Genomic DNA, 24,316 nt, shown 5'->3' with positions numbered 1-24,316 from the left:
TCCTCACTATTAATATAACTTCTATGATCTCTTATTTCCAAAGTCCTTGGTTGAAAGTATTTTTTTTCTCGGAGCTGTTACTTGTTTGTTTGCGTGGTGGTTATCATAATTATTTTTATTTGCATGCAGATGTGCTTCCCAGCCCCCACGAACTCTTCTCTGGACTTAGAGAAAAGAGGGAAAAAGGCAGATTTTGAGAAATGAAAATTATTTAAGGATGTTTCTGCTGCCTCTCTCTGCTGCCCTCCTCTGTAACACTGAAGTGAAGCACTAAAAAATTATATATATCAGCCAGAAGAGCTCAAGACACACACACACACACACACACACACACAAAACAACCAACCGACCCCCACCAGTCTATCCCAGGAGAAAATAAATAGAGAAACTCCATTCAAACCCCTCTCTGGCCTGCAGAGGGAAATTAACAAAGGTTACATTCAAACCGAGCAATTCATCTTTCACCAGGAATGGAAAACCTGAAAAGAAAACCTCTGGCAGGACTGACCCACAAGTTGCCTCAACTGTTCTCACCATCTGATGGCAAAGTCAAAGGTACTTTAAAGATTTTTCTTTTGCTGAGTGCTTTGAAAAGGTAGTTTAGATTGTGCAGATGACTGAGGGCCCTAAGCAAAAAAGGGACCGCTACCCCCTCTCCTCTTTCTGTGTTTTCTGCTTTTGGAACAGGCAAGTTGATACAACAGGTGATTGGAATGCAAGGAGCTCTCACCTCTCCACAATCTCTGTGTTGCACACACTTCTTTACCCATACTAAAGCACACAAAATACAGAGCATAGGAATTGATGTCATTCTTACCTAGGATCTCTTTAGAAATTAGAGAGTCACAAGTCATCATTCCAAAGCTTTGTATAATTAGAAAAGAAAAGAAACTTTGGGTGATTCTGTGCATATAAAGTGATCTCGAAGGCACTACCTTCTCCAGCTGTATGAGATCAACCTTCTAATTACTGCTAGCAAAGTATGAATCACTCTCCCAAATTCCCATGTATAGACCTAGGTTAGTGTTCCAGACATGCATTTCGTCAAGCATGTGTAACAAAAAAAACCCAAAAAAACAACAACCCCCAACAACCCCAGTCAGTTCAACAGGGCAGGCAAAGAATCACTTGAGTACCAGGGAGAAAGGGGAGGGGGAGATTGGCTGTTAGATTCACTGCAACACAGGTGGCTTGCATAGAAATTAGAACCCTGACAAGTTAAAACTACAATTGTAAGAGTCAGACACTTTAAGAAGCTGTTTTCTGCTCTGATTCCCCAAGCCTCAGTTTACCAGTTTATTGGATTATTGTCCCCTTTCCCTGATCCACTCCCCTCTTCAAATCTTCTCCCCCCCCCCTCTTTGCTTTTCTGTCTTTGACACTTACTTTGTGGTAAGGTGAGAGGCTGTGCAATCTCTCCTTCCAGCCCCTAAATTCATTTGTATTCATTTGTCCCAGCAACTTAAAAAAAAAATTCTGATTTTTTTTTCTTTAAATCACACCATGACTCCAGAGCTCAGGGCCAGACAGCATCAAGCACCTCCTTGGGTCATTGGCCTTGACAGGTCCAAACCTTCCTGGCAAGTTCCTGTTCCCCCAAGTTCAACAGATAATCCTGTCCCAGGATTTTTGCAGACCGATTTTCCCAGGGCTGCTTCTCTTTTGGTGGCTCATGGATGTTGCTCTGAGTCAGTGAGGAGGATGGTTTGGGAGCAGGCGCTGGCCTTGAAGGGACATGGAGCTTGGAAGCCTTCAGATGTGAAGAGAGGTGGAAATTATAAAAGACTGCCCTTGTCCTTCTTAAATAGCTGCAACCAGGGGCTCTGCTTTGGCTCAAGTGCACCAGGTGTCCGATTTCAGCAAACATTCAGCTAATGAGCCAGGATCCAGCCTCCAGGGGGCAGGGTCCACACTGCACTGAAATATACAAAGGAACCCACAGAGGAAGGCTGGACACAGAGTATCACTCAGGGACACAGTGACTTCCCAAAAGGGAATGAGGTTCGGGGGACACACTAAGAGGGGAGAGAGACAGAGGAGGACTGGGAAGGGAAGGATAAGGGGATGCAGCAGGGAAGCTAGAGAGACCTGGACACAAAATAATACTAAATATAAAACACCTATTTATTATCAAGTGTTTAGAACTGCACCAGGCAGACAGGAAGACATGACCCCCTGCACCATAAGGGTTACGATGCAAGAGCCAGGTCCTGCAAGATGCTCTTCACTGAATGGGAGTCAAGGACACTCTGCACCTCACCAGATCAGACACTAAACGGTTTTGGGTTTCCAATGTGAGACCGCAAAAAGAAGAACAGGAGTACTTGTGGCACCTTAGAGACTAACAAATTTATTAGAGCATAAGCTTTCGTGGACTACAGCCCACTTCTTCGGATGCATATAGAATGGAACATATAATGAGGAGATATATATACACACATACAGAGAGCATAAAGCATCCCAAACTGCAATGGAAGTCAGTGGCAGCCGTGGATGCTCGATCCCTCTGAATGTCAGACCCAAGGCAACTCAAGTTGGGCATGGGCACCCAAACTGAAGGCACACACGTTGGAGGTGTGAAAGTAGAATGAATCATATTGTAAAAGTAGACTGGATTAAAGAAATGTTGTATGTTCCTTTAAGCAGGAATGAGGAATGTTGAGATAAAGTTGACAGGAAAAGAAACATTAAGGTATTGAACAATGGGTCCACTTAAGCTAATGGTGGGACATTAACAGGAGATCGGTACGAGTTAATAAGGAAATAAGATGTGTGTGTCTAGCCCCAGGTAAAATTTATCAGTTCTGTTCCCTTTGTCATCTTGTTAAGTTTACACCCTTTTTATCTGTATAAAGAAAGGTAGTTTGGGCCTTGGATGGCACTCACATTATCTGGGTGAATTAGCAGAAGCGCTTTTGCTAATAAACAGAGTGGTCTGACAAATTGTAAGTCCTGAGTCTGACTTTGAGAATTTGGAGGTCCTATCGAGATGGCAACCATCTTCGCTGGAGCCATGTGATTCCTGACCGTTTTTGCAGGATGACCGTGGCAGCCGGCACCGGGGCATTTGGCCCGAGCGGTCCTCTGCCAGAACGGAAAAGTGCACGACCACAGTGAAGTCTACACCAGCGAACCTGTTGGTTCCCACTCTGTTCTGGTAGGGATCCCGGGATCTGACATCAGGAATCTGGTCAGGTAATTATTTCTCTGTTTTGTCCAGACTGAGGACTGTCCTGTCTCTGTGTCTATCCGTCCTCCCTGTGGAGTGTTTGAGTCTGGGCGCCGTTTCCTTCCGGGGATCGGCCGACCAAGGGGTTCCTGTCTCCGTGGTCTGAATGAGTGAAATCTGCACAATCGCAGCCGCACTGCGCCTTGGGTAAAACCCTTGGTGTGAAAGCAAGGGCGATTGAGGCAGTAGCGTGTGGGCTCCTTTTGTGTGTTGCACCGGGCATCGCTCTGACGAACCCGAATTTCCTTCTTGTGCGATTCGTGTGTGTGAAGTCCTCCTGTATGGGTAACCAGACGTCTAAGTCAGGACAGTTCCCTAAAGGAACACCGGCTCATTTTATGCATTTTAGGAAGGGTCCGGACTCCTGTAAATTTCTTGAAAAATGGTCTAGGTTAACTCAGGAGAATCCCAAAACTCAGTGGCCACTGTTGGGATCTGTTATGTAAACTTGGCTGTACCATCTACTGTTCCCCGGATGGTGACTACTTACAAATCCCCCAGTCCTCTCTGAGTAATTCTGTGGCCTCCCTGCTGTCTAAAACTTCCCTTTCCACTCCGGTCCCTTAAACACCTAATTTCGCAGGTCCCATCTTCTCTGTGGCCAACCCACCCATCTGAAGTGGGCCGCTTAAATACTGACCCCGTCTGCATTACTGTTGACTCCTCCAAACCCCTGCCTCGCCTGTCTCAATAACCTTTAAATCCTGAAGCAGAGGCTGGCATTGCTCCGGTCATGACCACCCTGCGGGAACAAGGCATTATTGTCCCCTGCTCCAGCCCCTGTAACACCCCTATCCTCCCAGTTCAAAAAGCTAATGGTAAATCGTGGCAGTTTGTTCAGGATCTTCAAGCCATTAACTGCATCGTCATATCCGCCTTTCCTGTTGTCTCTAACACAGCAACAATTCTGGCTTCTATCCCACCAGGTGCAACTCATTTTACTGTTGTTGATTTGTGCTCTGCTTTCTTTTCTGTCCCAGTTCACCCTGATTCCCAGTATCTTTTTGCCTTTTCTTATAAGGGGCAACAGTACACATGGACCACACTCCCTCAGGGGTATACTGAAAGCCCATCTTACTTTTCCCAAGCATTAGCCCAAGACCTCGCTGACCTTTTTTTCCCGTCCGGGTCCACACAAGTCCAATATGTAGATAATCTACTCCTCTGTTCCCCTTCATTATCTGCCTCAGAAACTGATTCTTTAGTGCTCCTTACTGCCTCAGCAAACAAGGGTCACAAGGCTTCTCGCTCTAAGCTACAGCTCTGTCAAGCCTGTCACATACCTTGGCTTTCTCCTCTCCCAGGGTTCCTGTACACTTTCTCCCGCCCACGTCCAAGCTATCCTTGGCTTTCCCCGACCCCGCTTCCCACGCCAGGTCCAGAAGTTTTTGAGCATAGCTGGATTTTGCAGGCAATAGATCCCCAATATGCCTCCCTTGCAAAACCTCTCCAGGAACTCACTCAATTCTCTGTGCCTGACCCCATGCCGTGGCCCCTTGAGGCCGACTCTGCCTTTGTTTCCCTCAAACAGGGTTTGGCTTCTGCCCCCGCTTTAGGGCTGCCTGACTATTCTAAGCCTTTTACCCTTTTCTGCCACAAGCAATCTGGGTGTGCACTTGGTGTTCTCACTCAGATGCACAAAGACAAAAACCGCCCAGTGACTTATTTCTCTGCCTCTTTGAACCCTGTTGCCCAAGGCTTGCCCCCCTGCCTGCGCGCTGTGGCTGCCACGGCACGCCTAGTCAAAATGTCTAAATCCCTTGTCCTCCACTCTCCTCTTACCCTCATGGTTCCTCACTCTGTGGAAACTCTTCTGCTACAACGTAACACAGCCCACCTCTCCTCCGCCCGCCTTACCAGGTACAAACTTTTACTGCTATTGGCTTCGTATATCACCATGAAACGTTATTCTCAGTTAAACCCTGCCACTCTCCTTCCTTTGTCTGATAATGGTAAACCCCACAACTGCCTTGCAACTGTTTCTGCTGTCACTGTCCCGCGTTCAGACCTTTCTAATGTCCCGCTCCCTAACTCTGACCTGGTTTTGTTTACTAATGGTTCCTGTTTTCAAGGCAACTAAGGTCGTCTCCTTGCAGGATACGCTGTGGCGTCACTCTCTAAAACCCTAAAAGTTGCGCCTTTACCTTCTGTGACCTCAGCGCAAGTTGCCGAATTAGTTGCCCTCGCCCGTGCCTGCTTTTTGGTGGAGGGATGCTCCGCCACCATTTACGCTGACTCCCGCTACGCTTTTGGGGTTGTACATAATTTTGGCACCCTCTGGCAAGCTCGGGATTTCCTTACTTCCGCTGGCACCCCTATTAAAAATGGCCCATACATCGCTGCTCTCCTGTATGCAGGTTTACTTCCGTCTGCCCTAGCTATTAAGTGCCCATTCGATGGCGGATACTGATGTTGCTAAGGGTAACACATTTGCTGACGCCTCTGCTAAACATGCTGCTGCCATAAAACCTTCCCCAGATGCGTTTCTAGGTTCCCTTTCTGTTTCTATACCACCGCTGTCCCTCACTAACCTCACCCTGCTCCAAGACTCTGCCCCAGAAGCTGAAAAAGACTTTTGGGTTGCCCAAGTTTGCTCTCTACATCCTGATTCCCTTTGGCGTTCACCTACCGGCGCCTTTGTGGCCCCCTTTTCACTCTACACGTCTCTGGCCGCCCTACTACATGGTGTTTCGCTTGTTGGAAAGGAGGGGATGGTCTCTGCTGTAACTAAGGCAGGATGGTGGGCCCCCCATTTCAGCTCTTTTGCAGCCCACCACTGTGCCACCTGTACCACTTGTCAAAGCCACAATATTGGTAAACCTGTAAAAGTGGCTCAGGGGTTCCGGGGCCTACCCCAAGCACCATTCTTGCATTGGCAACTTGATTTTGTACAAATGCCTAAGTGTCAACAATATGAATTTATTTTGGTTATGGTATGTTTATTTTCTAGTTGGATTGAAGCCTTTCCTTGTCGCAAGGCTGACTCACTGTCTGTTGTCAAATGTTTGTTAAATCATATTATGCCTGCCAAGGGAATTCCTGCCACTCTGTCCAGTGACCGGGGTACACATTTTGTTCAACTTGTTGAACACCTGGATCGTATATTACACCTGTTGCACTGTCCCTACCACCCACAGAGCGCAGGTGCAGTTGATAGACAAAATGGTGTACTTAAAAATAAGCTTGCTAAAATTTGTAACTCTACCGGGTTAAGCTGGCCAGCAGCTTTACCATGGGCCCTTATGGAAATGCAATCCACTCCATCCCAAAGGCATAAATTGAGTCCTTTTGAAATAGTTATGGAACGCCCTATGCAAGCTATGGCTACCATTACTCCAGTCCCAGACTTAAACTTGACTCACAGTACGCGCCTTCAATATTGCAAGGGATTAATGCAAGCCGTAAGTCACTTCCATTCACGGTTCGAGCGGCCTGGCCGACGGAACCCACCTCTGACGCTTGCCATGACCTCAAGCCAGGTGATTGGGTCTACGTACGGCACCATCATCGAAAACACGCTTTGAAGCCCCGGCGGAAGGGTCCTCATCTGGTACCGCTCACTACCCAGACGGTTGTTAAACTATCTGGCATCGCAGCCTGGATATATGCTTCACAGTGTAAAAAGGCACCACCCCCAGCGAACCCATCATCACCTCAGGACCACGCAGAGACAATTTTGACTCCAGAAGAAGACGTAGAGAAACAGCCTGGAATACCTTACAATCTACGCTCTTGTAAGGGTTGCCAGAAGCAGACTACGACCTAAAGCAAGGTCAAAAAAAAAAAAAGGAAGCAGTATCGAGCCTAGCGCTCGCTGCCTGGTGGACGCAAAACCGTGACTGCGGTTCCCTCAGTTGAGGTTGTCAGAACCAGAAGGGCCTTGCCTCCAACATGCGCCTCTGGTGGCGCCTGTTCCTTGGCTGCTGGTGTCTCAAGGTCTGGGGAGTCCACGATAACAATTCTTTTATTCAGCAACAAGTGTGAATAGCTCAGAACCTTAATATCTCTAATTGCTGGGTCTGCAGCCACATCCCAGCCCACTCTCAAGCTGGTGTTCCTGTCCTGGCAATCCCACTCAATTCCCCAGACCTCACTGGAGGACCTCGTCCGTTTAACAAAACATGGAACAGCAATGACACTTGGAAAGCGATGGAAATAAATGTATCTAAATGGATAAGGGCTGGTCTACGCTGGGGGAGAGGGGTCGATGTAAGATATGCAACTTCAGCTATGGGAATAGCGTAGCTGAAGTCGACATATCTTATTTCGACTTACCTCGGGTCCTCACGGCACGGGATCGATATCCATGGCTCCCCCGTCGACTCCGCTACCGCCGCTCGCCCTGGTGGAGTTCCAGAATCGACGGGAGAGCATTCGGGGATCGATATATCGCATCTAGACGAGACGCGATATATCAATCCCTGATAGATCGATTACTACCCACTGATTCAGCGGGTAGTCTGGATATATCCTAAGTGTGGTGGAGGGAAAAGGTCATTGGTGTTGGGTGTGTAATGGGAAAAAGCAGTTGCCTTCAGCGTATTGTGGCCAATGGTGTATGGGATTATTTGAACAAAACTAAAAAGTGGCGGGCCGGGTATGGGAATATGAACTTTTTCTCAACCTGGGATAAAACAGAAAAATCAATCTCACTTTCCCCCTACAGTAACCTTAGTGAGGACAATACAGTCTTTCAATGCCATGCAAATAACATCACTCCTCGTAAGGAGAATTACCATGTGCCCTTTGGGGGATATTACTCCTCCTTTGCAGGCACCTATATAACAAGTAAGTGCAACCGACCCTTCCCGGCCTTAATAGGCCATCATTGGGTTTGTGGGACCAAAGCTTATACTGCGTTACCAGCTAACTGGCCAGGTATCTTTTATCCTGCCCAACTCTTCCCACAATTCCGAGTGCTAGAGTCCTTCCCACGAGAACGCCTCCGTAATTTCAGGCGAAAAAGAAGAGACTTAAAAGATGCCCAATGGTATGTAAATAACATAAGCCCCTTAACTTGGAAAGAGGCCATTGGCAGTTCCTTTATCCCACTTGGGGGAGTAATACACCATGCAAAAAGGCTCCTGAGGTTACACGCAGTAGTTAAAATAATGGCAAATAAAACCGGAGAAAGTTTAAGAGCCGTGGCCAAAGAAATAGGGGCGGTCCGACAAATGGCCCTCCAAAACCATCAGGCATTGGACATAGTGCTGGTGGCTAAAGGAAGGACCTGTGCTCTCATTGGAAAAGAACGTTCTGTGTATAAACAGATCGCATATCTTCCCCATAAAGAGCTGAGTTCTTTATGGAAATGGTTAAGTAACCTGTTCAATTTCTCTGGCATAGGAAGTTGGTTGTTTCAGGGAGCCCTGACTATCCTGTTTGAAATCCTAATAATTTTGGGGATTTATGTTTTCAGTTAATCTCCCGTGGTATCCAAAATTTTGCAAGACATGCCACACAGGTAGCTACCCCAAACCAGAGTGCTAATATGATGCTTTTAAATATTGCGGATGAACAAAAAGACAAAGAACGGTTAATATGTGGAACCCAGTAATTGTTGGTCATTGACCAAAAGGAGGGATTGTGAAAGTAGAATGAATTATATTGTAAAAGTAGAATGGATTAAAGAAATGTTGTATGTTCCTTTAAGCAGGAATGAGGAATGTTGAGATAAAGTTGACAGGAAAAGAAACATTAAGGTATTGAACAATGGGTCCACTTAAGCTAATGGTGGGACATTAATAGGAGATCGGTAAGAGTTAATAAGGAAATAAGATGTGTGTGTCTAGCCCCAGGTAAAACGTATCAGTTCTGCTCCCTTTGTCATCTTGTTAAGTTTACACCCTTTTTATCTGTATAAAGAAAGGTAGTTTGGGCCTTGGATGGCACTCACATTATCTGGGTATATTAGCAGAAGCGCTTTTGCTAATAAACAGAGTGGTCTGACAAATTGTGAGTCCTGAGTCTGACTTTGACAGAAGCCACTCTTGAAAATCTAGCTGCAAGTGAGATTGACATTAAACCACCTTAAGTACTTGGATGCAAAGCCATAAACAATAAGATAGATGCATATAAGTCAGAAAATTCAAAGGACCAAGTTCTGTGAACATTTCTTGAGCAATGGGAGTTTTGTTTGAAATGATCTCAAAATCTGGTCCAAAATTATGGTTTCCACCATAACTCAGCCCCCCTTGTACATAAAATATATGTTCTATTATTGTATATGCTGAGTACTTTTCTTCTGTAATATATGTATGCAATCTGGCTGAGTTACAGTTGCTTTTAGGAACTATGGCTTTGTATCACCTGACTTCTATGGGGTGTAAAGTCTCATCCATAACTTTGCTCTGAAGTGTTTGCATTTAATTTCTTTGTTTGTTTTAAGAGAAGGCTCGAAGCAACCAAAAGCTCATTATATTCAGGTTATTTCAGTGACAGATTCAGATGATCTCACATTTCATTGTTCTCTCACACAGAAGGCATATGAGTAAGAGCAATGTACAGACTTCTAAATGTGTACATACATATCTAGATAATTGATACCACATGAGCAATTCAGGACCTGACCCTTTGCAAGCTGCTTTTCCCAGAAAGCCCCAAAGCTCATGCAGCAACCCACTGAAGTCATGGGAGCAAGGGTCTAACTGAAGATCAGCTTGCAGGATTGAACCTTAATCACTAAGGGAAATGATACATTTGATCATTCTTAAAATGCAACACACCCCTTTCTTCCCCCTGCCCCTATAACTGCACATCCCCTCCAAGACCAGTCAACCTTAACTCTACCAAACTTTCCTTCCCCAAAAATCCATCAGTTGGAAGAGTGATGGTGATGCTTTTCAGTACAGTGCTATAATATACAAAAGACAAAACAACAGAGCAAAGGTTAAAGAAAGGTAGAGGTAGAAACTTATGCATAGCTCTCACTGGCACATTAACAACACTGCAGTTCCCAGCTCTTGGGATATACATCAGTTTCTCTAGGACCTATAATGAAATAGACTTGGGACACAATTTTGCAAATGCTTCCTCACATGCTTCTCTTAATCACATGAGTAGTCACATAAAAGCAAGCTAAGCACATAGATAAGCATTTGTAGGCTGTGGACTTGGGTGCAATCACAGTATTGTCATCTTAAAAGTAGAGAGGTAAATTAGCTTAGGCCTTGGCTACACTCGGGACTTCCCAGCGCTGCCGTGGCAGTGCTGTGAAGCACGAGTGTAGTCGCGCCACCAGCAGCGCTGTATGTACTCCACTTCTCTGAGGGGAATAGCTTGCAGCACTGCAAGCGAGCGTGCAGCGCTGCAGGCTCTGATTACACTGGTGCTTTCCAGCGCTGCACTCGCTGCGCTCAAGAGGGTGTTTTTTCACACCCCTGAGCGCAGCAAGTTGCAGCGCTGTACAGCGCCAGTGTAGCCAAGGCCTTAGATAAAATAAGCCCCAGTACCATATCAGCAATACCTACTGCCAACGAAACAGAGATTCAGAATTTAGACTTTCTTCATAAAGGGAGAAGCTGCAAAACAGTACGACTAGAAATAACTTCAGATTTTGTTTAAACCAAATTTCAATGGAAGTCATTACAAAAAAGTTAAAATAATGCAGGTATTGCTAATTCAGATCCATCAGCATAGTGGCATTGCATGAGAAACCAAAACTCAACAAAAACAAAACTGAAGTTTACCGTTCTCACACAGGCTCTGTTCTAGGTTCATTACTTAGCCAAACTGAGAAATGAAGAAACCACCACCACCAAAAACCACATACACACACCAAAATAGTGAAAAGTGCACTGGATTTTTAAAAATCTATTTAAATAATCTAAGGACTTATCCATAAGGATTATTTTTTATACAAGAGATTTTAACCTTGCAGAAAATATGCCTTAAAAAAACCAGTATATAATCATTACTGGTTGAATACATATAGCATTTAAAATATTTCTCCATATTTAGTTGGCTTCCAGGAGAATCCAAACCCATCTGTCCTTTGGATCCATAACTTGGAATCTGGTTAAGCATCAAGGCTTTTATTAAAATCGTTTCACAGCCTTGCTTTTCATGTAGACCAAGTGAGAAAAAGCCCAGGAGTGACAGGAAAGTGTGCATTACAGCTGTGCTATACAACTGACAGTATCTGACTTCAAGCAAAAGTTGAATTCCAGAAGCTAACCTGGACTTGCCTTCCTCCAGTTTGGCTTGGTCCTAATGACATTCTCATTGAATCACAGTGCATTTTTACCTGAGCCAGTCATCTTAGTACAAGTTCTGAAAGGCATCTTGAATCACTTACTGACCCCAAAATTCACAGATATGTTTAGATCTAATTTATCTAAGTGCCTTATTCAGATTTAAAGTTGCAACAAGACCAGGCAAAGGGCGTAAGCAGCCTGAAATCTGAGGCACAGGAAAGGCCTGTGGCATGTATCAGACCACAAAAGGTGGTGAGCTGGAATGCAGAGCCTTTTACCTCCTCTTGGTTGATGATTCAAATCCAGCCCAGGTTGGTAGACATCTAAATTTGTTTCTCTGTTGACTAAGTTTTTTGGTGGCTTAGATGACATTGAAATTATTCTAGTCTACATCATAAAAAGCTACCACCATGGAGGTTAAGCAGTCTCTGCAAGACCAAAGGAGACGAAGACTGAAATGAGCCATGGAAACTGAACTCTCCTCTCTGTGCTATAGATCGTCCCTCTAGATCACTAGTATAGTACACTGGTATGGGATGAAGCTTGCCATGTCCACGCAGTACCTGTTTGGAAATTATAAAAACCTTAGTCTCCAGGGTGGCTCATTTAGGCCCTGATCCTGCATCTGCTCAGTGGGCTTTGATACCCATGGGGCTCAATTTCACATAAATCACCAAACCTATCAGCAGGGAAACTAATTTAGATCTCTGCCATCCTGGGCTGGATGTGAATCACTGACCTAGAGGTGAAAGGCTCTTTATCCCATCTCACCTCCTTTTGTTGGTCTGATACACGCCACAGGCCACTGAAGTCAACTGGATTTGCACGGGACACAGCTTGGCCCAGGGCATCCTGTATCTATGGCTTAGCATAGTCTGTAAAGGTGAGATAATCACCCCAGGGAGTGATATGTAAGCACCATCCTTTGTTTCATCCTTTATTCGTAACAGGAGCCAGAATGGTCTGCGTTTCTCTTTGCAGCAGTAATTTCTGGTGCTTTTTGTAACAGTTTGTTCCAGCTCTAAAGGAACAGCAAGTCTAATCTTTGCAATTACATGCCTCACTTTCAGACACCCACCCTTGCTCTCCAAATATTGGTCTATTACATATTAAGGACCCAATTACCCTGTCAGTTGAACATTAACTTCATCATGAGTTGTTTTCCCACAACTGATGGGACAATCAGGCCCCAACGTCTATAACTCAAAACTTTTAGCTGGTGGATGAGGGAATGATTCAGTTGCTCCTTTACTTTCTGATGACATAGGAGTGAGGATGTAGGGCCCTGTTTGCTGCGGGAGTAAATAGGTGCATCTCCATTGAAGTCAATGCAGCTTATGTAAGCAGTGAATCTGGCACATTGTTCCTATGTTGCACTTGAGTGTGTTACCAGTTCTCTTTGCAGTACCACTCAGTTTCTTTGTGGCTTTCCCATTCAGCCTCATCTTCCTGTACTGATTGTGTCTTCCATAGGTTACCAGTTCCAGTCAGTTCTTTGTACAGAACCGGGACCAAATCCTTCCCCAATTTATCCACCCATGCCCAGTACCCTGCAATGAACCATGCACAAGCAGACCCCTGCACATGTGCAGAGCACTGCTGAAGTTACTGGGGGCTCTACCTGTGCTCAGCTCATTAGAGGATCAAGGTTTGAGTGAGGGCAGAATTTGGGTCCTGGGTCAAATTTTAGCGGATACTTAAATGCTCTAAGGAAGATCTCTCTTGTTCCTTCCTTCCTTCTTTTCCAATTTCAGTCGTGACATCATATTATTCAGGGACCTGTATTTGCTGCAGAATTAAGAACAAAACATTTCTTTTGTTGTATTTGTGAAATTCTATTTTTATGCCAGGCATCACTGTTGGGCTCCTCTAGTGATTCAAGGAACTGTTATGTGCTACTAGTATGTCTCTCATTAATAGTTCATCAGGAACAAGCTTTATGGTACAGGAGCTGCCATGTATGGATCACAGCTACTGTCTGGTGGAGGGTTTTCTTCCTCAGCGGCCATTTTTATAAATTCCACCCCATTTTGTGCCTTCCGGTTTGCTTGGCGATACAGTAGACTAGTGGTGACATGTTTGAACTCATGCAGCCATTTGATGTGAAATGTTTTAAATTTGTTGCTGGAACAATAAAAGCCATTGTTCTTTGACCACTGCTGCTGAGATGCCATGCCCTGCAAGGATGGATTGTGTGTGCATTCCTGTTACCGCATCACATTGGGCTGGACAGCATGACAGGAGGCTGGAATAATGGTTAGTTATTAACCTAGGCCTTGTCCATGGAATGAAATAAATCACAGTGCAGTGAAACAAATCCAAGCCTACCTTTTTTATGGAAGTGCAGGTGGCTGCTCAGGCCTCTATTGTATTCTTCTATTGTTATGCAGAAGAGGTGAATTGCAATTTCATGGGTCATGAGCTGGCTGTAACAAGAAACACATTATTAGACAGACACCCCAAACCATGCCAGACCACAGCACACTAGTACACTTAGATATGTCATGTAGGCAGTCCCTAGATATCTCAGTTCCTAGATGTTCCTAAGTGTCTTTATTTGGGGTGTCACCTCTCAGATACAATGTCTGCTTGCAGCAGTATTCCTTTCCGTTAGACTCATTTGGTTGGATACCTGTTTCTAAGATGGGTCTTGGGCTTCTTCCAATGGCTTATACTATTGGGAAATACTGGGGAGCGGCACTGTTAGCAGCAACATCCTCCAAATATGATGTTACATTAGGCTTTCCTGCCCTTCTTTGGCAGTTGGCAGACTATGATGATCCTGCATCACTTTTAGAAATGAACAGAAGATAGCCATGGCCAACTTTCCCCTCCCTTAATAAAATAAACTTGAATATGCCACACTGCTGCTCATGCAAAGCAATCATTCTTCTTCCCTAGTCCTGCAGTTGTGCTTGATCAATGCACTAATATATGAGCAAATACCAACGGGGACATTTGACTCTGTATGTCAAATGACTGGAGTTTGCTCATGACACTTTGCGTTGGTGGAGACATAACCAAGCGCTGTCCTGATTTTATTGTTCAAGTAAAATGCTCTTTTGCTACAGAAACCAAGCATCTGTTCTCCCCCTAGCCAGGACTGGCTCTAGGGTTTTTGCCGACCCAAGCGGCGGGAAAAAAAAAAAAAAAAAAGCCGCAATCGTAATTGCGATCGGCTGTACTCCGGCGGCAGCTCCACCGTGCCGCTTTCTTCTTTGGCGGTAATTCGGTGGCAGGTGCTTCCCTCAAAGAGGGACCCGTCTCCGAATTGCCACCAAACAGCCGACGTGCCGCCCCTTCCCCTTGGCCGCCCCAAGCACCTGCTTGCTGGGCTGGTGCCTGGAGCCGGCCCTGCCCCTAGCAGTACTGCCCCAAGAGCAACCTCACCTTTGGAGACCTCCAAAGTTACTCTGGATCTTCTCTTTGGAAGAGACAATATCAGCCCAGGCTCACTGATCAAAATATATTTCTGTACTGTAAAGGGAGACGAGTGGGGTTACACTTCCTACTATGTTATGTGCTGAATGCTTTAAAAGCACCACTGTAGAAGATAGATAAGATGTAAATCCTCCTAATCAGATTAAAGCACAATATAATTATATGTATTGTCTCCCTGTTTGCAGCATTGTTTGTTCTTTGTTATACAAAAGCAACGCAAGAATTAATGTACACCTCTACCTCGGTATAACACTGTCTTCGGGAGCCAAAAAATCTTACCGTGTTATAGGTGAAACCGCGTTATATCGAACTTGCTTTGATCCACCGCAGTGGGCAGCCCCCCCAGAGCACTGCTTTACCGCATTATATCCGAATTTGTGTTATATTGGGTCACATTATATCGGGGTAGAGGTGTATTTGAGAACCCTCTCTTTGGAATACTACAGCAGAAATGGAAGAACAAAAACTTACTGAGTAGCTATGAAATAGAGTAGTTGCTAGCTTTGTCTTTATTAACATTAGCCCTATGCTCTAGTCTGTAATTTAAGTTTTGATCATCTTACATTTTGTTTGATGGTGGTTTTTTGTTTTAAGTGGATGAGAACAATAATAATGGTGATTAAACATTTATACTGAGTTAGTGCCTAAATGCCATAACCAGGTTGGGACCCATTGTGCTCGGTACTGTAAATCACATAATACACGAGAGTCCCTGCCTTGAAGAATTTACCACCTAATCAAAATGAAATCCGGAGATTATGAAAAGACAGTTTGCTGCTAGTGTAAGCCACTGGTGAGCGTGTGCTACAGGTGCCCCTTTGTTCCTGATCCACAGAGGATATGAATTGTTACAGCACAAACTAAAGAGCTTTAGTTCAAGCTTTAGCAGCTCATGCTTTTACTTCTGGAAATCCCTAGTTCAGTCCCTGGCATATTGGCCAAAAGAGTGGCCATCACTCTAGCTGTAAAAAAGTATGGTGTTGAGACCAACCCAGCTATGTCCTTTCGGAGATACTGGAATTGGAAACTGCAAGATTCTCTCTGAAGAATCAGGCTGCAAAGGCAGAGAACTAGGTAATTATGCTGACTGCCAGCCAACCAGTGCACATGCAGTGGAGTCAATGGGGTTGCACCAGCACAGAGATCAGTGCAAGATCTTGGTTACAGTGAGATTCTGTGGCTTGATCTAATGTCCACTGAAGTCAATGGAAGGACTCCCGCCACCTTCAATGGGTGTTGGATTGGAGCCTTACTGAACTGCTCAAAAGCATCAAAAGGTAGCCATGTCTGAATTTCAAGAAGACAGTAACAAGTATAACCAGAGGTCGTTCCATGATTTCTGAGATGACACGGCAGACCACAGTTAAGAAGGAATTAAGGTAAAAAAATATGCCTGAGCAGAAATGAAGCAAGGCTGAGACCAGATGGAGAGTAGCATTATGATCCCAAACAGCCATAAAAGGCAATTTTTTAACTTAATCTAAACTAAGATTTGCGGATATGGCATTGTTTCCTTGCATAATTGTATGTAAGAATATTACAGCAGATTGCTCATCAAAGTGTTTTACTGATCCTGATGCAACTCAAAGAAAGTGATATGGTTATTAGATATCAGTCAATAGTTAGGTATCAAACTGGCTTCTAAACAGTTGTGTCAGACAAACTACAGGGTTTCTCAGTCTTGAAGTAGTGTGGTCCAAAGGCTAGGACATTACCCTTGGTGCCAGGAGATCCTAGCTCCGGCACTGACCTACTATGTGACCTTGGGCAAGTTATAGCACCCCTTTGTGACTCAGTTTCCCTATCTATGAAATGGGGATAACGATAGCAACTCTCCTGTGTGTCAAGATCTTTGTGTTTTTGAAATAAAGAGCACTGTAGGAGTCTTATTTTCCTATGCAGTTGCTAATAGATCCTAAATCCTACATCCCATTTACAGGAAGAAGTGTGACTTTATTTCCCAACCAGTCCCAACTTCATATGTGACGTTCATTAGGAATTTTTCAGTTATATATATGGCTATAAAATGCCATACCAAAAAAATTAATATTAATCCTCAAATTCAACCATATTTCCTGGAATACAGTAGCCAGTTACATATGCATATGGTTGAATTTGAGGGTTAATATTAATTTTTTTGGTATGGCACTTTACATTAATACAGTATATTATGGCTTATTGGGATTCTGTGCTGAAATGCCCACTATGTTATATGGAAATTTATACATCTACATCATGACTAATAGGCCTTCTTTCTTGAAGCAAGCAAACTCTTCACTTCTGTGCTCTCACTCTCTCTCCACCCCTCCACAATGGCAACAGTATTTTGTAAAGCTCTACAAACTGGGTCCATTGCAGAAGTTGAATATTTACTGATGTGTGGATTAGGACTAATGAGAGACCTGGTTGTGTCTCTCTTCCTCCAATTCCAAAAAAATTAAGTCAATATTTATATACCCAACAGTGAACTGAATCCCTTCTTCCCCAGAGGAGAGTGAAATAAAATGAAGTGATTGAAACTGATGTTATGGAAGATTTTTTTTTTTTTTTAATTTAAACATAATTGGATAGCATGCTATTCGTCAGACAGTGACCACACAGCAGGAGATTCCAAGAGTGAACAAAAGTTCACTGGACATTGTACAGTGATCGACCTTTTACTGTATTTGTTTAGAAAGGCCCCGTCATGTAAGGTGCTGAATACCTTCCACTCCCACTAAAAGCTCAAGGTATACTCGGCACCTCTCAGATTTGGACAGAACACTTAGGAATTGGAAGTGGCTCGCATTCTAGCAGTAGTCTAAACCAATTTATCGGTGTTGCTGTTGCTCTCCCAATGTAGATATCTAATCCAAAGATACCAGAGTCATGGAAAGGCTATCATTAACTTCAATGGGCTTTGGATCAAGCTCTGAATTGAATACTTTTTTTTTTTTAAACCAGTATACGCCCACTGCAAAATGCAACTTCTCCTAGCAGGCAGTTCCATTAAAGAAAAGATCTTTCAGTAAGGGATTTGCTTTTTACCTGCTTATGACAAATTGCTTTGTAGGTCTTTATTTCCCCATATCTAGTCTCCAGGGCATGTCTGTTCTGTATGAATCATAAACCCTCTAATTTAAGCAACTAATCATAGCATTAGCTTCTCTGATCCCGTCTCCTATGTCCACAGAGGTAGTTTAGCTCAGCCAAATCCCATGCAACTCGCTAATGCTTGGAAGTAGCTAATACTGAAAAGTCAAACCTAGTAGCCAACTGGAGTAATTTGATGTCTGCTGTCATGATTAGGAGCTCTCCGATTTGATTAAGGATGGAACAAGAAGCTATTCTTTTATTTATGAATTTTCTTTCCAAAGTATCTCAATGTTTAACCTTAGATAATAGGGTCACTATTACTCTTGTATTAAACCCCTTCTAAAAGGGACTTTCAATCCCCTTTCTTCAAGATATCTATAGTCTTGAGCCAGAAGGGGGCTGTGGGTGTTTTACTTGTGGCTGTTGGAAAGGGGCTGCTGAACTAGCTGCCGGGTGTAGTTGATATTGTTTGTTAACGTATGTCAGGGGGGCTTAGAGGGTCCACCTCCCTCTTGGTATAAATTGACATAACTTCACCCATTTCAAGAGTTTCACCCATTTACACTGGCAGAAAATTCAGCCCAGCATTTTCAGATAGGTGCTTAGTTTTGAATATTTGTAAATATCAAAGAGTGATTGTTCCATAATAATGTCTTCATTTTTTTTTTAAAAGGAGCTTAAGTGCTTGTACAGCATGGCCACTTTAGCTCACATTACAAAAATAAAATGTTAGGAAACTGAATGTGTTTGTTTTCCTATTTTTTGTTAGGTCCAGCTTTAAAATGATCCCAGTTCCACTGGGGAAGCGTCCTCACACTTCTCATTACTTGTGAGCAGACGTTTCCATGCACAGTTTCATAATAGGATGAAAAAAATTCCAATACTCCATATGAAGAGTAAGTACTAGGGTCCAACTCCACTCACAGTTACAGGGGTGTAAATGAAGTTACCTTCAGTGGAGTTTGCTTCAGATTTACATTGGTGTAACTGGGTTCAGAATTTGGCCCTTAGATATTTTTAATATTTAGCTGCGCAGATGTCATTTTCAGTGGCATCATTACAGGGTGGCAAGTATAGGGACCAAATCAACAGCTTTTAAGTCTGTTTTCTCCACTACTGTTCTTCCAACGCCCATTGAAGTCAATGGGAGTCTTGTAATTGATTTAAATATATTGTGGACGAGGCTTGAGATTTGTACCCCAAAATAACCAGACACAGTGATACCAAATGTTTCTTCCACTAAACTGATTTAACTCTGAGATCATCTCTCATCATATAGAGCATCTCACTAGCGCATCATCAGACAAATGTTTCCATTGGCAAACTGACTTCATCAGCCTCAAGATTTTCTTTGTGTCTAAGCTAAATTTATCCTTTGTCAGCTTCAGCTCCCATATTAAATCCAGCCTAAACAGTTTTTTTTTCTCTTATATTGTTTCAGTGGAGTTACTTATAGGGATTCGTTATGTTAACTCCTTAAGGTGGTGGTGGTTGTTTTAAGATGAAAGGAATAGTTCCACTAGTCTCTTCTCATTGCATCACTATAGTTACCTTTCTTTGAACTATTTCAACTGCACTTTTTAAATTAGTGTGTAGCTCAGATCTGCATTCTTTGTAAAAGTCTTGCATTAACTAACTTGATTGAATAAATAAGTGATAATACTTAACACTTTCCATCTCCAAAACCTTGCATAAACATTAATATTTTCTTAATATTCATATCAGTGTACCTGTCCTGTGCAGTAAGGCAGATGAGGAGACACACTGTTCTCTCTACTATATTATCCACAGCGCTCCCCATGGTCAGACTAAGTCAAGGAGCTAACTAATGATGTGGGGGAAAGTAGTTCTCAGCTCACCCTCCCACTACTCCCTCCTTTTGCCGCAACAACTCGCCAGTCACCACCAACCACATGATGAATAGATTGTTATTACAAACAACACTTGGCAGGTATTTCTAATGCACCTTTCCTCATAGGATCTCAAAGTACTTTACAATTATGAATGCAATCTCAAATTTAACACCTGTGTGAGCCAGGTAAGTTATGTTCCCCTGTTTAACAGATGGATATACTGAAAATGCAAGAAGTTTAAATGGCCTGATTTTCAAAGGCATTGTGCACTCATAGATCCAAAGGAGGTCAATGGGAACTGTGCGTGCTCAGCATGACTCTAAAAATCAGGCCATAAATGACTTGTCCAAAGTCATGCAGCAAATGAGTGGCAGAGCAGGGAAAAGAAACCAGGAATCCTGCTTCCCAATCCCTCAGCCCACATTTCTTCTCTTTAAACACCCATTCCATTCTGTAAGTTTTCAAGAGTTTGCATTTCAAATGATGGGAGGCAAAAAAACAACAACAACAACAAAAAATGCCTGTTCCAGATACAGTGTCACTGAGACAGCTTGTGAAGAAAATAATGAACAGCTTGTCTGTGCTGTTTTTCCCTTCACCCTGACTTGTTTAATAATGGAAGGTCAGGAAAAACCAAGGGACATAAGCAAGTTTCTGTACAGGACTTTCCCTCCCAAAGTTACTTGGTAAAAGAGCAAGATATGCAAGCTTTAAAAAAAGGAAAACATTGAATTAAAATATTTGTAAGTGGCACCGATGGCTTTGATTTTATTTTTATTATTTTATTTTTATTTTTTCTGCAAACCACCAAAGACCACCCTTTCCATCTAGGAATACTGGGATGATAGTCTACTGAAAATTATAGATTCCAGAATTTGAAAGGGAACCACAAAAACTCAATCATAGTTATTAACACACCAAACACCCACTGAAGGATTAATCTTCCCTTCGCCAGAACTAACCACGCAAAGTAAAGGTAGCAAACTGACATCAAACACCCACAACTGGGAGTTGCTTATTAAAAGCACCAGAGTAGGAAGGCACGCCTTGCCTGCCTGCACAGATCACAGTGGGCATTAGGGAGACAAAGCTGGGGAGAGGGGCTCTCCTTACAGAACTAGTTTAAAGCTTGTTTTTACAAGGTGGGTTTGTATACAGTTACCCCTTCCAAGCACCTAGCACCAGGACTGCTGGCTAAAATGATTTGTATGGAGAAAAGAGCCACTTTCTTCACTATGTAATTCAGTGGGCTAGATGGACCTTTGGTGTGACCCAATACAGCCATTCTTATGTTCTAACACCCTTTTCAGGTGGGTATTGTACCTCTTCCAGGTAAAGAAGCTGAGGTACACAGATTAAAGGCTGGATTCTGCCCAGTTTACTCATGTAGTGTATTGCTTCTCAAGTAATCCCACAGATTCCAGTGGGACTGCTCACAGAGTAAGGTGCATACATGTCAGAACCTGGCTTTAAGTGAATCACCTAAAGTCACTCAGCAAGTCAGCGACAGATCTGGGAATAGGACCCAGGAGTTCCGACTTCCTATTTCCTACTGTAGCCAATAGCCTGTATTGATATTTAATCATTCCCAGAAGGGGTGCGTGTGGAGGGATTATGAGATTAATGACAATAGACCTGATTCAGATAATCTTTGCCCCAAAGACATTCTGATATAAGACACAGGGTCAGGAGCAGAGATTGCACGATTAAAGTCCCCGCGCTTCTATTTTCAATTGAATGAAAGCGTTTCCCTGGCTTTGCGTGCCGTCAGTGGATCCTGTGCTGGATGTTGTCTTTACAATGCAGCAGTTATTCCTCACTGAGGGTTCATCCAGTTTAATGGAGTGATCTCAGTAGGTGAACATCTTAGGTATATCTCCATATTTTAAAAAAAAAAAAAAAAAAAAAGACCCATCTCATAGAACTGGAAGGGACCCTGAAAGGTCATCGAGTCCAGCCCCCTGCCTTCACTAGCAGGACCAAGTACTGATTTTGCCCCAGATCCCTAAGTGGCCCCCTCAAGGATTGAACTCACAACCCTGGGTTTAGCAGGCCAAGTTTTTGAAATCATTACCTGTATTGTTTACGGGACATGCTTTGGTGTGAGCTATTCCCCAGCCGACACACTGGATGGACCAAAGGCTTTTGTAAAGACAAAATACAGTAGAGTGAATTAACCCTTTTCACACTGAACTTCATGGCAAGTACACCCAGGAAACATCTCTTAACAACAAGGCCCAGTGTCCAAGGCACATCCTAGCTGATACTCCATTTGCTTTACAGATAGTCCATCAAAAACCACCACGTGAGACGTGCCCAGAAGCCAGCAGCAGTAAAAGCTCCAAGGAAGTCAGCAGACAAACGTACTCCACAGTGATACAACCAGTGCAATGTGGACCCGGGACGGAGTGCTTAAACAGATGTGGATCTGTGACTGCAATGCAGCATTTATAGGCAGAGGCTCGCTATTCTGTGCTCTTATGAACAGCAGGGGCCAAGGAAATGTGATGAAATATCCCCAGCTGTGGAATGGCAAAGCAAACAGAACACAAGCTAAACCTTAATGGGCTGGTTATTGGAAACAGCAGCCCATACTGCTCTGTTTCTCATCTCACTTACACCAAGTTTACCCCCTGTAACTCCGTCCTGGAGCTATTCCTGATTTACACTGGTGAAGAGAAAAATCAGGTCCTGCCTCTCCAATGCTTTGTTTAGCTAAACAAAGCAGATCTGCAGATCCCAACTGACAGAAGAACATACACAGAGCTTTTACTCAGCTGAATTGTTTTAAAACAGGCTACAATATTGGCACATGGCCTTTTAGGCAACAAACATTTGCATCTAATTTGTTATCGATTCCATCTCCCCACTATAGGAATTCAGGCTACTTCTAGTTTGCTTGCTACAGAATAATTAGCCTTGCTTACTCTCTCCAAAAGCAGGAAATAAAGTGCTCCATAGACAAATTCCCTGGTCACAAAAAGAACAAAGCCAGGAATAGATTAATCACTGGATGTTGTTTCCAGGATAGAAGTCAAAGCTGAGAACACGCACCTTGGTTATTAAAATGGTGACTTTCTCTGCCATTAAAACCCAGATGCCTTTTGTTCTTCCTGCTGATTCAAATTTTTGCATGCTTGAGGCTTGCAATGTTGGTGGTCTAACACACTGCAACTTAAATGCTGAGGGTGATTACTGTAGAATCCTGTGTGTATATGCAGTATATATGTTTGTGGGTGTGTGGACAACTTGGGTACAAGATTAAAAACCTGCTTTATGTTTCTGTGGAACCTTCTTTATGTTTCAGCTCAATTCTTAGTATTTTAAGGTAGTAATTTTCCATTACTCCCAGCCTGGCCCACACTTCCTCCCCTGCAGCCGACCACTTAGCCCTCTACAAGGTGCAAAATGAAGACAGTCCCTGTCATGAAGAGCTCGCAATCTAAAAGACAAACAGAGAGAAGGTGATGCACTGGGAAACCCAGAGTGAGGCGTAACTTGGAAGGCTTCAAAATGGTTATTGGCTCACTTCTTATTGGCCATCACAGAAGGAGTGAGCCTACAATATGATAGTAAGTGTTTAACCTACACATCCCAGGTGAGAGGGTTAACAGTGCTGGTATTTACCTAGCTCAACAAAATCCTCTCAGAGTCATTGGCCAAGCACAGAGGAAAGAAGAGCCCATATTAATTAAGTGATTGGCCCAATGATCACTGATTTATGGGAATACAATGGGCTGACTGATGTTCATTTGCCCCACTACACACACAAGGACGAAATGGGAGATGTTCTGGACACTGGCTTGTTGATCAATGATCACAACTGCTGCAGTGTAGACACGGCGGAAATTTACCAATATAAAACCCACCTGCTCAGCTGTAGTAATGAGAAGGGACAGTTTTACAAACTCACTTTTCAAATTTGAGCCACACTGAGCAAACAGTGTTAGGTGATGTGGAGAAGCTAGTGAGATTATTCAGGAGAGGGGCCATTGCTTACTGAAGATGGGGCAGGTTTCAAATATTCTGATTTATGAGGTCCCTTCTCCCCCATCTCCTTCACGCTAAGCAGATATGAGACTGGGGGGGAAAGTGCATACACAAAAGTAGGGGCAAGGAAGGAGTCAGGTCAGGGAATCCAAGGAACATTCAAACAACAACTCAGCTTAAAACCATGGGTTAGTGTGTCACAGTCTCATTCCAAGTGTGAGATTTTCTGCTGTACTTTGATTTAAGCCGGAGGCAAGACTAGCCGACTGTTTTAGATAAACCAAGAGTGTGATTTATGCCCTACAACACTTTTACAGCAGCTGTAAAACTGAGAAAGGAAAAAAAGACAGTGGAATTTCATGCCCGAAATGTCACTTTGCAAGATGGTGAAAGAGCAGCCTGGGATGGAGAAAGATGCAAACCTGCCATTTTAATTAATGCCATAGACTTGGATACAACTGTACATTCTGACAAAGGGCTTGGTGGAACCGTGAGAGATCATCTCTAAAGGCCTCTTTAAAACAACATTAGTC

At 43.5% G+C, this 24,316-nt stretch overlaps 1 protein-coding gene and 1 long non-coding RNA gene across 9 annotated transcripts in view; one reads left to right on the top strand and one right to left on the bottom strand.

The window, feature by feature from the left end:
• Positions 1 to 24,316, bottom strand: part of LOC117867266 (collagen alpha-1(XXVII) chain B-like) — a 261,780-nt gene that overhangs the window by 226,521 nt on the left and 10,943 nt on the right. For 3 of the 8 annotated variants that reach the window (XM_034752154.1, XM_034752155.1, XM_034752149.1), the window contains exon 1: positions 1,387 to 1,789. The gene's annotated coding sequence lies outside the window, so the exon portion shown is untranslated. Of the gene's footprint in view, positions 1 to 1,386; positions 1,790 to 13,752; positions 13,851 to 14,814; positions 14,877 to 24,316 lie in introns of those variants that run through there. The other 5 variants (XM_034752156.1, XM_034752153.1, XM_034752158.1 and 2 more) reach the window with 3 other exon arrangements.
• On the top strand, positions 357 to 23,062 carry LOC117867267. Its single transcript, XR_004643340.1, has 3 exons — positions 357 to 555; positions 3,039 to 3,195; positions 22,077 to 23,062. It is a non-coding gene; the product is annotated as an uncharacterized LOC117867267 (long non-coding RNA).

The sequence above is a fragment of the Trachemys scripta genome, chromosome 17 (assembly GCF_013100865.1).
Source record: "Trachemys scripta elegans isolate TJP31775 chromosome 17, CAS_Tse_1.0, whole genome shotgun sequence".
NCBI classification, from domain to species: Eukaryota; Metazoa; Chordata; order Testudines; family Emydidae; genus Trachemys; species Trachemys scripta.
This window is presented reverse-complemented; position numbering and strand designations above follow the sequence as displayed.